The sequence below is a fragment of the Ceratotherium simum genome, chromosome 9 (genome assembly GCF_057802395.1).
Source record: "Ceratotherium simum simum isolate JZ-2026a chromosome 9, ASM5780239v1, whole genome shotgun sequence".
In the NCBI taxonomy this organism is placed as follows: Eukaryota; Metazoa; Chordata; class Mammalia; order Perissodactyla; family Rhinocerotidae; genus Ceratotherium; species Ceratotherium simum.
Window position 1 is genome coordinate 77274178 of NC_141908.1, and position 14590 is coordinate 77288767.

The 14590-nt window shown below is 38.3% G+C and overlaps 1 protein-coding gene across 8 annotated transcripts in view; it reads right to left on the reverse strand.

Moving 5' to 3' along the window:
• Window positions 1-14590, reverse strand: part of HYCC2 (hyccin PI4KA lipid kinase complex subunit 2) — a 96850-nt gene that overhangs the window by 66928 nt on the left and 15332 nt on the right. For 6 of the 8 annotated variants that reach the window (XM_087435576.1, XM_087435578.1, XM_087435573.1 and 3 more), the window contains one exon: window positions 238-335. The exons of the other annotated variants lie outside the window; for them this stretch is intronic. The gene's annotated coding sequence lies outside the window, so the exon portion shown is untranslated. The remainder of the gene's footprint in view (window positions 1-237; window positions 336-14590) is intronic. 8 annotated transcript variants of the gene reach the window in all.

Genomic DNA, 14590 nt, shown 5'->3' on the forward strand with positions numbered 1-14590 from the left:
TAATTCAATAACTGTAAAGTTTAGGCAACAAAAAGGTTAAAAGACACAACTTTTAAAAAGGAAACACTTCCAAGAGTAAAATTCAAAGGCAAAATTAAGATGTGATCATCTGAAGTCTCCTAGGTAAAACTGCTTAATAAATAGAAGCTACCCACCAAAGATTACCAAAAATTCTAACATGTCTAACTGTATGGGAAATTCATTCTTTATCCTTTAAGTTAAATTCTATAATTTTACCTCTGTTCTAAGATCAGTTTTCTAAAGGAGGAGGTGGCACAGGAATGCGGCAGAGTTCAAGTGTGGAATTCATTTGTTGAGACTCAAATATTTTCCAACTGTATAAAAAATGAAAATGAAAAACTGTGAAATATTGAGGTAACATTCTCAAGAATATAATACAAAGGAGAAAAAACAATTTTGATGACATTTATAATATAGTTTAATTTAAAAAATAATTAGAGATTCAAAAAATTTCTATAATAACTAGTATATACCTGTGTACTATTATCGAACCTAATTTAAAAAACAATAGATTTGGAAACAGGAAGTCTGAGTTTTAGTTTCAAATTTGTCATTAATTATTTCTTTTTTTTTTTTTTTTAAAGATTTTATTTATTTATTCCGCCCCCCCCAAAGCCCCAGTAGATAGTTGTATGTCATAGCTGCACATCCTTCTAGTTGCTGTATGTGGGACGCGGCCTCAGCATGGCCGGAGAAGCGGTGCGTCGGTGCGCACCCGGGATCCGAACCCGGGTCGCCAGCAGTGGAGCGCGCTCACTTAACCGCTAAGCCACGGGGCCGGCCCTCTCATTAATTATTTCTAAGACTTTGAGCAGGTTATTTAAAATTTGCTGGAACCTCACTTGAATAATCTATAAAATTAAGTCCTCTACAGCCAAAAATTCTATGACTCCAACTTTTGAAACACGTTACAGTGAACACATACACACGTGCAAACAATTGTTAAAATTTTAATATGTAGTATACAACCAAGCTTAAATAATAAGTATCAACGGCTATAAAATCATTTTGGGTGAGTTTCACAGAACTGAAAATTTTATCGTTTTTAAAAAGAACACAGAAAATGCTATTACTTGAATTTTGGGCACAGAAATATATTAAAAGTTTTCTGATCCGAGAGAATCATTGCCAAATTGCTAAAAGTATACTTTTCTCATATAGTATACTATATACTGATATATGGTATACTATATATTATTATTACAATAGTAATAACTATTGTCATGCAGTTGCTGACCACATTACATTCTACCTCTTTGATTCAAAATTGTATCATGACTTTGAATCTAAAACACCAAAAGAAAATTAACATTTTAAAATATGTTCATTACAAAATGTGGGGTTTTTCTACTGCAATAAAATTCTCTTGGAGTTAAACTACATTATCATTATAAAATCTCCAATGTTTTTCACACTGAAGATGTGTCAGGACCTCCTATTCCAACCACAGCAGCTGACTTTTTCTCTCTTACATTGGTCAATCACAGGAGATTTTTTGTGTGTGTGTGTGTGTGAGGAAGATCAGCCCTGAGCTAACATCCATGCCAATCCTCCTCTTTTTGCTGAGGAAGACTGGCCCTGAGCTAACATCCGTGCCCATCTTCCTCCACTTTACGTGGGACGCTGCCACAGCATGGCCTGACAAGCGGTGCGTTGGTGCACGCCCGGGATCCGAACCCGGGCCCAGCAGCGGAGCGCGCGCACTTAATCACTACGCCATAGGGCCAGCCCCGACATGAGATTTTTATTTCATGAGAAGTTCTGCAGTAGGGGAAATAACTTGAAAAGGACTAAGAGAATATTTCTGGAAAGATACACAGGAAACCAGCAACACTTTGCAAAGGGGCACTTGATGTCAAGGAGACTGTGACTCTTTTTGTACCTTGGGAATTGTGAATGATGAAGACACTACCAGATTTTGAAGCAGTGCAGGCAGGCAGACTTCAAAGCTACACTGGGAACTCCTGTAGAGCTAGGTCTCCGAAAGTCTCTTAGAGCTAAAAATACAGATACTCACGAGGCTCTCCATTTAAGAAGAAGAAAAAAAAAAAACCAACAAGGCAAATGATAGGAAACTGAGTTTTATTAAATTTGAACACAGCTTTACAAGAGCTCAATCCCTGATTAATTGGAGGCAATGAGCCCCTCACTCATTTAAGCAGGAGAAAAGCAGGAGAAAAAAATGGGAACCCTGTTGGGAAGGTAACACTGTCGGAAGCCTCTACGGTTCTTTCATATACAAAGGGTGGCACACAATAAAAAATTACTAAACATGCAAAGTTATAAAAATATGACCAATAATTAAGAGAAAACTAGACAAGAGAATCAGATCCACAGATGATCCAGGAATGGAGTTAACACACAAGGACAATTATTTAAAATAATTCTTACATATTAAAGAAAACAGAAAAATGGACAAAATTGATAAAAGATGGATAATTGCATCAATGAATTAGGACCTATAAAAATAATTAAATAGACATTCTAGAACTGAAAATACAATACATGAAATTAAGAACTCAATATATTGGTTTTATAGTAAAGTGGACATAGCAGACATAGGATTAAAAGATAACTCAATAAAAAATACCAAAACTATAGCTTGATGGAAAAAGGTAGAGAAAGAAGACACAGGGCCGGCCCTGTGGCTTAGCGGTTAAGTGCGCGCGCTCCGCTGCTGGTGGCCTGGGTTCAGATCCCAGGCGCGCACTGACGCACCGCTTCTCTGGCCATGCTGAGGCCGCGTCCCACGTACAGCAACTACAAGGATGTGCAGCTATGACATACAACTATCTACTGGGGGTTTGGGGGGGAATAAATGAATAAATAAAATTATAAAAAAAAAAAAAAAGAAGACAGAAAGAAGAGTAGAAGAGAGAGGAAAGGGAAGCCAGGGAGAGGGGGAAAGATGAGGAGGAGAGGTTTAAGAGAAATGTGGGACATGCTCAGAATGTCTAATAGCCACGTAACTGAAGTCCCAGATGAGAGAAGAAAGAGATAAAAGCAATATTCAAAGAGAGAATGACAGATTTTTACAAAACTGATGAAAGAAATCAATTCAGAGATTCAAGACATTCTGTCAATTCCAAGTGGAACATATTCAAAGAAAACTATATCTAGGACATCATAATTAACTAAAAAAGGAAGAGAAAATTCATAAAAGCAGCACAGAAAAAAATACAGTTGATCTTCAAAGAAACAATAAGACTGATAGCAAATTTCTTAACAGAAAAAGCAGAAGCCAGAATATAACAGAATGACATAGTTTAAGGTACAAAAGAAAATAACTGCCAATCTAGAATACAATAACTAGCAAAAATATCCTTCAAAAATTAAGGGGGAGGAGAGGATTCTGGGAAGATGTCAGAGTTGAGGGCACCAGGAATCTGTCAACATCTCGATAACAACCACACTCACAGAATCTGCCTGATGTAACTATTTTGCAATCCTGGAGTCTACTGAACGCTTGCAACCTCTATGGAAGACTTGTGGTTTTTAATTTTAATTGCAATTAATTTTGGTCACTTTCAACTCTTAGCACAGTAACAGCTACCCATCCCCCATCCCCAGCCATGTGGCAGGCAGCTGTGCACATGTTCCTGGAGCAGCTTGCAGGCACAGGGTGGACAAAAAGAAGCCTGTCAAAAAAATATTGGAGGGCCGGCCCATGGCTTAGCAGTTAGGTGCGCGCGCTCCGCTGCTGGCGGCCTGGGTTCGATCCCGGGCGCGCACCGACGCACCACTTCTCCGGCCATGCTGAGGCCACGTCCCACACACAGAAACTGGAAGGATGTGCAGCTATGACATACAACTATCTACTGGGGCTTTTGGGGAAAAAAATAAATAAATAAAATTATAAAAAAAAAAAATATATTGGAGATGTGTGCTCTGATCGCTGACTGCTGATTCTGATCACAGAGATACAGACAAAAACGCAGGAAGCCACTCCCCTCACTGCTGCAAGCCCCACTGTTGCATCTCCCCTCACTGTTGCAAGCCCCACCTCTCCTGCTTAAGTGACTTCAGGGGATTTAAGGAGTCTGTGCCCATTTCACCCCTCTTCATTTTTCTCTTTCCCCTTTTGGGAGCTAGACACTAAAGATTAGGACATTAAAAAAAAGCTGTATATAGAGGGAAAAATAGAAAGTAACCACACATGCCCAGAATGCACATAGAAAAGACCTGAGAAGACCTCAAGTTTAAACCTCAGGCTTCCCTTTGGCTCAGAGACAGCCTACAGTAACAACAACAAAAAACAAAAACAGTAACAAAAAACAGCAAACCCTGGGGAAGCGCAAAAATCTGACTTCCAGAGTTACTACGTTATTAGATTCAAAAGTCCAGCACTCAATAAAAAAATCACAAGGCATATGGGAAAACAGTGAAAAAAAAACAAAACAAGAAAGCATTGAGGAAACTACCTCAATATAATAAAAGCTATATATGAAAAACCCAGAGGACATCACACACAATGGTGAAAGACTGAAAGATTTTCCTCTAAGATCAGGAACAAGACAAGGATGCCTGCTCTCATCACTTCTATTCAATGGGTATGCTTGACCTAACCAATACTGGTACACACATAAAAGAAAACTGATACATTCTGCTAATATGAGAGAAAGTAGAATTTAAGGCAAGAATCATTACTCCAGGGGCCGGCCCCGTGGCTTAGTGGTTAAGCGCGTGCGCTCCACTGCTGGCAGCCCGGGTTCGGATCCCGGGCGCGCACCAACCACCGCTTCTCTGGCCATGCTGAGGCCGTGTCCCACATACAGCAACTAGAAGGATGTGCAACTATGACATACAACTATCTACTGGGGCTTTGGGGGAAAAATAAATAAATAAAGAATCATTACTCCAGATAAAAGGAATATAACGTAGTGATAAAGGGATCAATCAAACATAAAGATATCACAATCATAAACTTGTATATACCCAATAATAACCTCAAAATAAATAAAGTGACAATTTACAGAATTAAAAGGAGGAACAGTGGGGCCGGCCCTGTGGCGCAGCGGTTAAGTGCGCGCGATATGCTGCTGGCGGCTCGGGTTCGGATCCTGGGCATGCACCGACACACCACTTGTCAGGCCATGCTGTGGTGGCATCCAATATAAAGTGGAGGAAGACAGACACAGATGTTAGCCCAGGGCCAGTCTTCCTCAGCAAAAAAAGAGGAGGATTGGCATGCATGTTAGCTCAGGGCTGATCTTCCTCACACTAAAAAAAGGAGGAACAGACAGATCCATAATCATACTCAGAGAGACCTTAATGCCTCCCAGTAGATGATAGAAAAAGCAACAAAAATCTGTAAGATCTGAACAATGCAATTAACAAACTTGACGCAAAGGACCTATACAAAACAGTGTACCCAGCAACAAAAAAATTCACATTCTTTTCAAGGGTGCAGGGAACATTAATCAAAACTGACCACATACTGGGCCATAAAGAAAGCCTCAACACACTTCAAATATGATGATGCCATTCAGAGTATGTTCTCTAACCACAACAAAAGTAAGCTCGAGATCATTAACAACAATAACTAATAAATAAAAATCTAGAAAAACACCAACTACCTGGAAATTTAATATTATACTTCTAAATAACCTATGGGTCAAAGAAGAAACCAAAACTGAAATTAGTAAATATGCTGAACTCAATGTTAAGGAAGATATAACATATTAAAACTTGTGGGATGTAGCTACAGCCTTAATTGCACGTGCAGGAAACATGTCTAAAGCAAAGACATAGTTCCTATATGCATATAGGAGTTTTAGTTAACCTGGTACCTTGCAAAGCTAAGACTGCCTGTATTAGCAGAGAGGCTGAAAAAAATCAATGGTCCAAGCTTCTATCTCAAGAAGCTAGAGAGAATAGCAAACCAGGAAATAGAAAACAAGCATACAATAGAAGAAAAAAATCAGCAAAGCCAAAAGTTGGTTCTTTGAAAAGATTAAGAAAATTGAGGGCCAGCCCCGTGGCTTAGCGGTTAAGTGCACACGCTCTGCTACTGGCAGCCCGGGTTCGGATCCCTGGCGCGCACCGACACACAGCTTCTCCAGCTATGCTGAGGCCGCGTCCCACATACAGCAACTAGAAGGATGTGCAACTATGACATACAACTATCTACTGGGGCTTTGGGGGGGAAAAAAGAATTAAAAAAAAAAAAGAAAATTGAAAAACTTCTAGTAATACTGATTAAGGAAAAAGAAAAATCATAAATTACTACAGAATTTTTAGACATCAAAAACAGAATAATACAATAAATTCTACACCAATAAATGTGACACTTAGGAGGCCAGCCGGGTGGCATAGTGGTTAAATTCACGCACTCCGCTTTGGCGGCCTGGGGTTCGCAGGTTCAGATCCTGGGCACAGACCTATGCACTGCTCATCAAGCCATGCTGTGGCAAATGTCCCACATATAAAAAAAAATAGAGGAAGATGGGCACAGATGTTAGCTCAGGGCCAATCTTCCTCAGCAAAAAGAGGAAGATTGGCAACCGATGTTAGCTCAGGGCTAACCTTCCTCACATGAAAAAAGTGACACTTAGCATGAAATGAACACATTTCTTGAAAAATACAAATTACCAACACTGAAAGAAATAGATTATCCAAATAGCCTCATAGCTATTAAGAAAAGGAATCTGTTATTAAAAATCTTTCCATAAAGAAAATCTCAAGTACAGCTGGTTTCACCAGTGAATTCTTCCAAACAACTAAGGAGGAAATAACACCAAGCTTGTAGAAAGTATTCCAGAGAACAGAAAATAATCGAAGACTTCCTAACTCTTTTCAAGAACCAGTGTATCCTTGATGTCAAAAAATGACACAGACATTACAAGGAAGGAAAATCATACACTAATCTTTCTCATGAACACAGATGCAAAAATATTAATGTATTAGCAAATAAAATCTAGCACTATGTATAAGAACATATATAAGAAAATAATTTATTTCAGGTATATAACAGAACTTTAACTAGGAGAAAAATATATGATCATCCAAAAAGGTACAGAAAAAGTACACAAAATTCAGTAACCATTCATGATAAAACCCTTTGGAAAACTCATAAAGAATAGCCAAAAAAATCCTACAGCAAGTGTCACAGTCAAAGGTAAAATACTGAAAACATACCCTCTGAGGTTGAAAACAAGAGAGAGATGACCATTATCACCACTTCTATTCAACACTGTACTGGAGGGCCTAGCTAGTACTTTTCTTAGTCAAGAAAAAGAAATAAGAATAAGGATTGAAAGGAATAAATGTCATTATTTACAGATGATATGATTATTAACAGACAATATGAATACATACCATGAAAATTCAACATAAACTAATTTTTAGAATTAATAAGTGAATTTATCTAGGTTTCTGGATATAAGGCTAATATACAGAAATCAATTAGATTTCTGTAAACAAGCCATAAATTTTTAAAAATACAACTCCCAACAGCATTTAAAAAAAAAATTTAATAGGGCCGGCCCCGTGGCATAGTGGTTAAGTGCGCGCACTCCACTGCTGGCGGCCCAGGTTCAGATCCCAGGCGCGCACCGACGCACTGCTTATCAAGCCATGCTGTGGCGGCATCCCATATAAAGTGCAGGAAGATGGGCATGGATGCTAGCCCAGGGCCAGTCTTCCTCAGCAAAAAGAAGAGGATTGGCATGGATATTAGCTCAGGGCTGATCTTCCTCATAAAAAAAAAAAAATTAAAAACTAGGAATAAATCTAACAGAAAAAGTGCAAGATCCCTATACAGAAAACTAGAAAACTTTTTTTTTTTTTGCTTAGGAGGATTCACCCTGAGCTAACATCTGTTGCCAATCTTCCTCTATTTTGTACGTGGGTCGCTGCCACAGCATGGCTGACAAGTGGTGTAGGTCTGCGCCCAGGATCCGAACCCGCAAACCCAGGCTGCCAAAGCGGAGCGCACCAAACTCAACCACTACACCAAGGGGTCGGTCCCCTAGAAAACATTTTTGAGAGAAATTAAAGGAAGTTTAAATAAATGGAAGGATATACCATGTTCACAGGTTGGGAGACTCATAGTAAAGATGTCAATTCTATCCCAATTAATTTCTAGTTTCAAAGCAATCTTAATCAAAATTCCACTCTTCTCCTTTTAAAAAGAAATCGACAAGCTGATTCTGAAATCCCTATGAAAATTCAAGGAGCCAAGAATAGCCAATGCAATCTCAAAAAACGACAAATATTGGCGGACTCATACTCCAAGACATTAAGACCTGTTATAAAGCTACAGTAATTAAAATTGTACAAGCATAGTAATTAAAACTTACCAGTGGAAAAAGAGAACCTAGAAACAGTCACATACAAATAGGATTACCTGACTTATGACAAAGGCAAATTGCTGTGCAGTGGGGAAAAGACAGTCTTTTAAATAAAAGATGCTCGGGGCCGGCCCCGTGGCTTAGCGGTTAAGTGCGTGCTCTCCGCTGCCGGCGGCCCGGGTTCGGATCCTGGGTGCGCACCGAGGCACCACTCCTCCAGCCATGCTGAGGCCGCATCCCACATACAGCAACTAGAAGGATGTGCAGCTATGAGAGACAACTATGTACTGGGGCTTTGGGGGAAAAATAAATAAATAAAATCTTTAAAATAAATAAATAAATAAATAAATAAATAAATAAATAAATAAATAAAAGATGCTGGGTCAAAGACATCTCTATGAAAAATAATGTATCATGATCTCTTTTTTTTTTTTTAAAGATTTTATTTATTTATTTTTTTCCCCCCAAAGCCCCAGTAGATAGTTGTATGTCATAGCTGCACATCCTTCTAGTTGTTGTATGTGGGACGCGGCCCCAGCATGGCCAGAGAAGTGGTGCGTCGGTGCGCGCCCGGGATCCGAACCCGGGTCGCCAGCAGCAGAGCGCACGCACTTAACCACTAAGCCACGGGGCCAGCCAATGTATCATGATCTCTAACCCTTCACAATTCACAAAAGTAAATTCCAAACAGAATGCAGATCTAAATGTGAAAGTAAGAAAAAAACAAAAACATAACAAAATATCTTTGTGTCCTTGAAGCAGATAAACATTTTTTAAGAAACACAAGAAACACTAACCATAACAACAACAAAAAATAGATAAATTGGACTGTATTAAATCTGTCATCAAAAGACAGATTAAGAGAGTAAAAAGGCAAGCCAAAGACTAAAAGAGGATATCAGTAATACATATGCCAAATACCTAGGGAGAGATCTGTGATTGCTTGAGGTGGGAGTTGGAGCAGGAAAGCTATGAGGTCCTGGCGCAAAAGGCCAGCCTAAGACTGAGATTGAACCCAGACAATATCCTTATCCTCAATCACGAGCCTCATACAGGGCAAAGAGGAAAAGTGTGAAGAGAGAACGGACTTCTACTTCTGGACAAGACAGAGTGATAGAAACTGAACTTAGTCTCTTGCTTGACATAATCAAAAAATGGAAAAAAAAAATATGATACACAGGTTTTCAAGATACCGGACACAGATAACGAAGAACAATGAAGTTGCCCCACTCCCTTCCTTGAGAGAGTTTCCAGGCTGCAGTGCAGAAGGGAACCGCAGGTAGAACCTGGCCAACTCCCCGAGTTAAGGAGGTAGAGCTGCGAGTCCAGGTAGATCAGCGTATTGGTCTACCACAGGACAGAGTAATGGAAAAGAGAGAGCAATACAAAGAAAGAACTCTGAAGATCTATAGAGGGTCCCCCTCTAATAGTCAGATGATAACTTATGAGCACATATGTGTGTGAGAAAACTACCAGAAGACAGGGAAAGAAACATCAAAAGAATTAGAAGTTGCAGTGACCGGAACTCACACAGGGCCACAAACAGCACCTATTCTCACCAACCAGACTGAGAATTGGGTCAAGTAGATAAAAGAATCCTTTCTAAGTAATGGGGAATAATTAGCCCTATAATGAACACAGCTTCAGTACTGCCTAATAAATCTTATTATCAAAACCTGAAAGGATCACACTGTTTTCCAAGAAGTTAACTGCATCCCAGCACAGAGCTCAAAAATATTTATAGCAATTCAAAAATATCCACAACATCTTAAGGTAAAACTCACAGTGTCAAGTAACCAATAAAAAAATTACCAGGAATGCAAAGAATCAGGAAAACGAGATCCATAATGAAAAGAAAAATCGATTACTCAAAACTGACCCAAAATTAACACAGATGTTACAATCAGCAGATAAGGACTTTAAAACAGTCATTGTTAACTATAACATTCAAAACAGATGTTAAAAACAAAAGGCCTAAATTGAACTTTTAGAAATAAAAACTATAATGTATGAGGTAAAAAATACACTAGATGGGAATAATGGCACATTAGACACTGCAGAAAAAAGATTAGCAAACTTGAAAACACCAACAGAAACTAGTAAAAATGAAACACAGAGAAAAAAATTAAAACAAACACAGCATCAGTGAGTTATGGGACAACTTCAAGCAGCCTAATATGTGTGCAACTGGATTCCCCAAACTAGAGGGGAGAGAGAAGGGGACAAAAAAAATTTGAAGAAACAATCGCGAAAGAAATTTCCAAACTGGATGAAAACTATTAACCCATAGTTCTAAGAAGTTCAATGAACCCCAAGCACAAAAAACATGAAGAAAACTACACCAAGTAGTTTTAACTAAATTTCTCAAAACTAGTGATAAAGAGAGTATCTTAAATACAGGTGTGGGGTGGGGGGGAGACACATTATGTACAGAGGCACTAAGATAAGGATGACAACATGATGCAAGAGAGAAGACAATGAAGCAACATCTTTCAAGTATTAAAAGAAAAAATCTGTCAACCTAGAATTCTATAAAGCAAAAATATCTCTCAAAAATAAAGTCAAGGAGGGGCCAGCCCAGTGGCGTAGTGGTTAAGTTCGCATGCTCTGCTTCAGCGGCCTGGGGGTCGCAGGTTCAGATCCCAGGCATTGACCTACGCACCACTCATCAAGCCATGCTGTGGCGGGTGTCCCAAGTAAAACAGAGAAAGATGGGCACAGATGTTAGCTCAGGGCTAATCTTCCTCACAAAAAAATTAAATTAAATTAAAAAATAAAGTCAAAACAAAGACTTTTTCAGATATACAAAAGCTGCCTTGCACTACCAGAAGTGTTAAAAGAAGCCCTTTGGGGAAAAGGAAAAGGATATCAGTTAGAAATATCGATTTATGCTAAGGATTGAAGAGAATCAGAAATGGTTACTAGGTAACAAGGATAAATATGTTATTTTTTCTAATTACTTTTTTCTTATTGTTATTTTCTACAGATATTAAGAGGAAACAAGAGAACCTTATGAACACTTTATGCTAAAACATTCAACAACTTAGTTGACATGGACAAATTTCTTGAAAGAAACATATCACCAAACCTCACTCAAGAAGAAACAGATAATGCCAATAGTCTTCTATCTGTTTTAAAAATGGAATTTGTCATTAAAAAACCTTTCCACAAAAAAAAAGTGTGAAGAGAGACCACTTCTGTGTCACAAGTGGACAAGAATGGCTGAAAGTTGAGGGTAAAGCATGAACACTGAGGAAATCCCTCTGAGAACTAAATTCTCACCCTAACACAACGCAACAGCAACCTACCATTCGAGAACTATGAAGTCTGAAGCGCACTGAAGGTAATGATAGCAGCAACAAACCCAAACCCAGCTCAAGTCCTGATCAGGCTGATGCAAATCCCACACACACTAATGGCCAGACAGAAGTGTACTCATTTTCAGGCATAAATACAATTTACCTCAGTCTCTACTGTTCTACACACAATATTTGGCACTCAATAAAAAGTTTCAAGACACAAAAACAACCACCTATAGTCAAGAGATAAAGCAATCAAGACTAGACTAAGAAAAGACCCAGTTCCAATGTTGGAACTACCAGACAGGGACTTTAGAATAACTATGATAACAAATTAAAGGGTCTAATGAAAAAGCTGAACAACACATATGAATATATGGGTAATTACAACAGAGAGATGGAAACTATAAGAAAGAATCAAATGGAAATGCTGGAAATAAAAAAAAACAACACTGAGTCAGAGATAAAGAATTCCTTCTCCAGGCTCATCAACAGACTCCAACACAGTTTATGAAAGAATTGATTTTAAACTTAAAGATAAGTCAAAAGAAATTATCAAACCTGAAACACAAAGAGAAATAAAATAGTGAAAAAAAATTTGCAGATCATCCAAGACCTATGGGACAATATCAAATTGTCTAACATTGTTTTATTTGAATTCCCAGAAAGAAAAGAGAGAAAATAGGATAAAAGAAACACGAAGGGAAAATGGGTGGGAATTTTCTAACAACAATGAAAGACATCAAACCACAGCTCCACGAAGCTCAGAGAACTCCAAGCAGGATAGATACTCTCCTATCAAAACAAAACACCAGCTAGATATGTTATAATGAAACATCTAAAAACTAAAGATAATGAGATGTGAGAGACTCAATGCAGTATTTGCAAAGGAGATGATTTCAACCCATTTCCACAAATCTTAACCCTTCAGCCAAAGTACAGAAATGTCAGAAGTTACTGGAGAACAGGAGAGGATGTTTTGGAAAGGGTTATTGAAACGCCATGAGTCCCATCTTGCACCAAGGAGTAAGTATAGGTGGTATTACCTCCTGACTCCACGTGTAATAAGAAGGAACTTCAGGGATACTACTCAGAGATCTTGACATATGTCACCAGCAGCTTGAAGGATACATTAGACTGGTGTGCCTCACATTTAGGAAATCTAAAGGGCAAGAGACGCTAGCTACCTACTTCATGTCAGAGTAAAAAGAGCTTACGGATATGTTGAAAGAGCATTCCCAGAGTGCGTCAGTGAAGACTGCACAAATGTTTACCGTGGACTAGACAGGGTCCAAGTGGAAGAGAGAGAGAACACTGCCAAGAGAGGTTGATCACAGAAAGAAGCAGATTTAAGCTAGCAAAAGAAAAATCAGTGAACTTGAAGATAGGTCAATTGAGATTATCTAGTCTAAGGAACAAAAGAAAAAAGAATGGAGAAAAATGAACAGAGTCTCAAACACTTGTGGGATACCATCAACCATACCAACACAAACATAATGGGCCTCCCAGAAGGAGAAGAAAAAGAGAACAGGATAGAAATAATATTTGAATAAATAATGGCCAAAAGCTTCCCAAATTTGATGAAAAACACTAACCTACAGATCCAAGAAGCTCAACAAACTCCACTATGGATAAACTCAAAGAGCTCCACACCTAGACACATAATGACCAAACTGCTGAAAGCCATTTAAGTGTGTACTGTGTAGTTTGAATGTCTGGCTAGTTTAAGATTTTTTTAAATTAAATCCTTCTGGATGGTTCCAAGAAACAATTTCAGATTTCATGGAAGGAAGTATGCTTTTTCTGAGGTTAATGATATGAGATCGAATCTCAAGAATGAGAAGCATACATGCAAAGAACGCAGCGGAGAAAGAATATGAAAACTGAAGTTGATGCCTTTATATCGACTAAGTTATTTGGGTAGAGCATAAGAATCAAGGCAAAATACAAGTAACTAATCTTTCTGTTTACCTCACATCTCTTTCCCAGTCCCCTTACTTTTCTACTCCCAGAAAACAGCAAGTAATTTATTCCCAAAGAGGATGAATAAAACATTAAATCCTTCTGAAAAATAGTCTAGTATAATTTCATCATACAGGAATTTTCTCTATGAACATATTCTTCTACTGATTTCACTATTATAGAAACTTGTGAAAATGTCTCTTTTTAATTGATAGATAAAATTTTAAGCATATGCATAAGTAAACAGTATAATGAACCCCCATATACCCTGAGCTTCAATAATTATGAACTCAGGCCGGCTCCGTGGCTTAGCGGTTAAGTGCGCGCGCTCTGATGCTGGCGGCCCGGGTTCGGATCCCGGGCATGCCCCAAAGCACCACTTCTCCGTCCAACGCGAGGCCGAGACCCACGTACAGCAACTAGAAGGATGTGAACCTATGACATACAACTATCTACTGGGGCTTTGGGGGGAAAAAAATTAATAAATAAAATCTTTAAAAAAAAAAAAATAATTATGAACTCATAGCCAATCTTTTTTCACCATATTCCCCCAGTTCCTCCTGCCCCCAATTATTTGAAGCAAATCCAGGATATCATTTTAACTGTAAATATTTTAGTACATATAGCTAAAAGATAATTGTTTTTTCAACATAACCACAATATCATCACATCTAAAGAAATTTAACAATTCCTTAATATGATCAAATATCCAGCCAATGTTCAAATTTACAATTGTGTCATTTTTAAAAAACACTGTTTGAATCAGGATCCAAATGAGGTTTACGTATCAGGATTGGATGATATGTCTCTTAAATCTCTTTTAATCTATAGGGGTGTGCATGTGTTTGTCTTGTTGTAATTTATTTGTTGATGAAACAAGAGTTACTTACATCAGCCTGAAACAAATTATGCTTGTTAAAGAAATAGTTATTTACCACTTCCACGTCTGGATTTTGCTGATTGCACCTGAATGGTGATTTAATATATTCCTCTGTCCTCGGTAGTTCTGGTCAAATT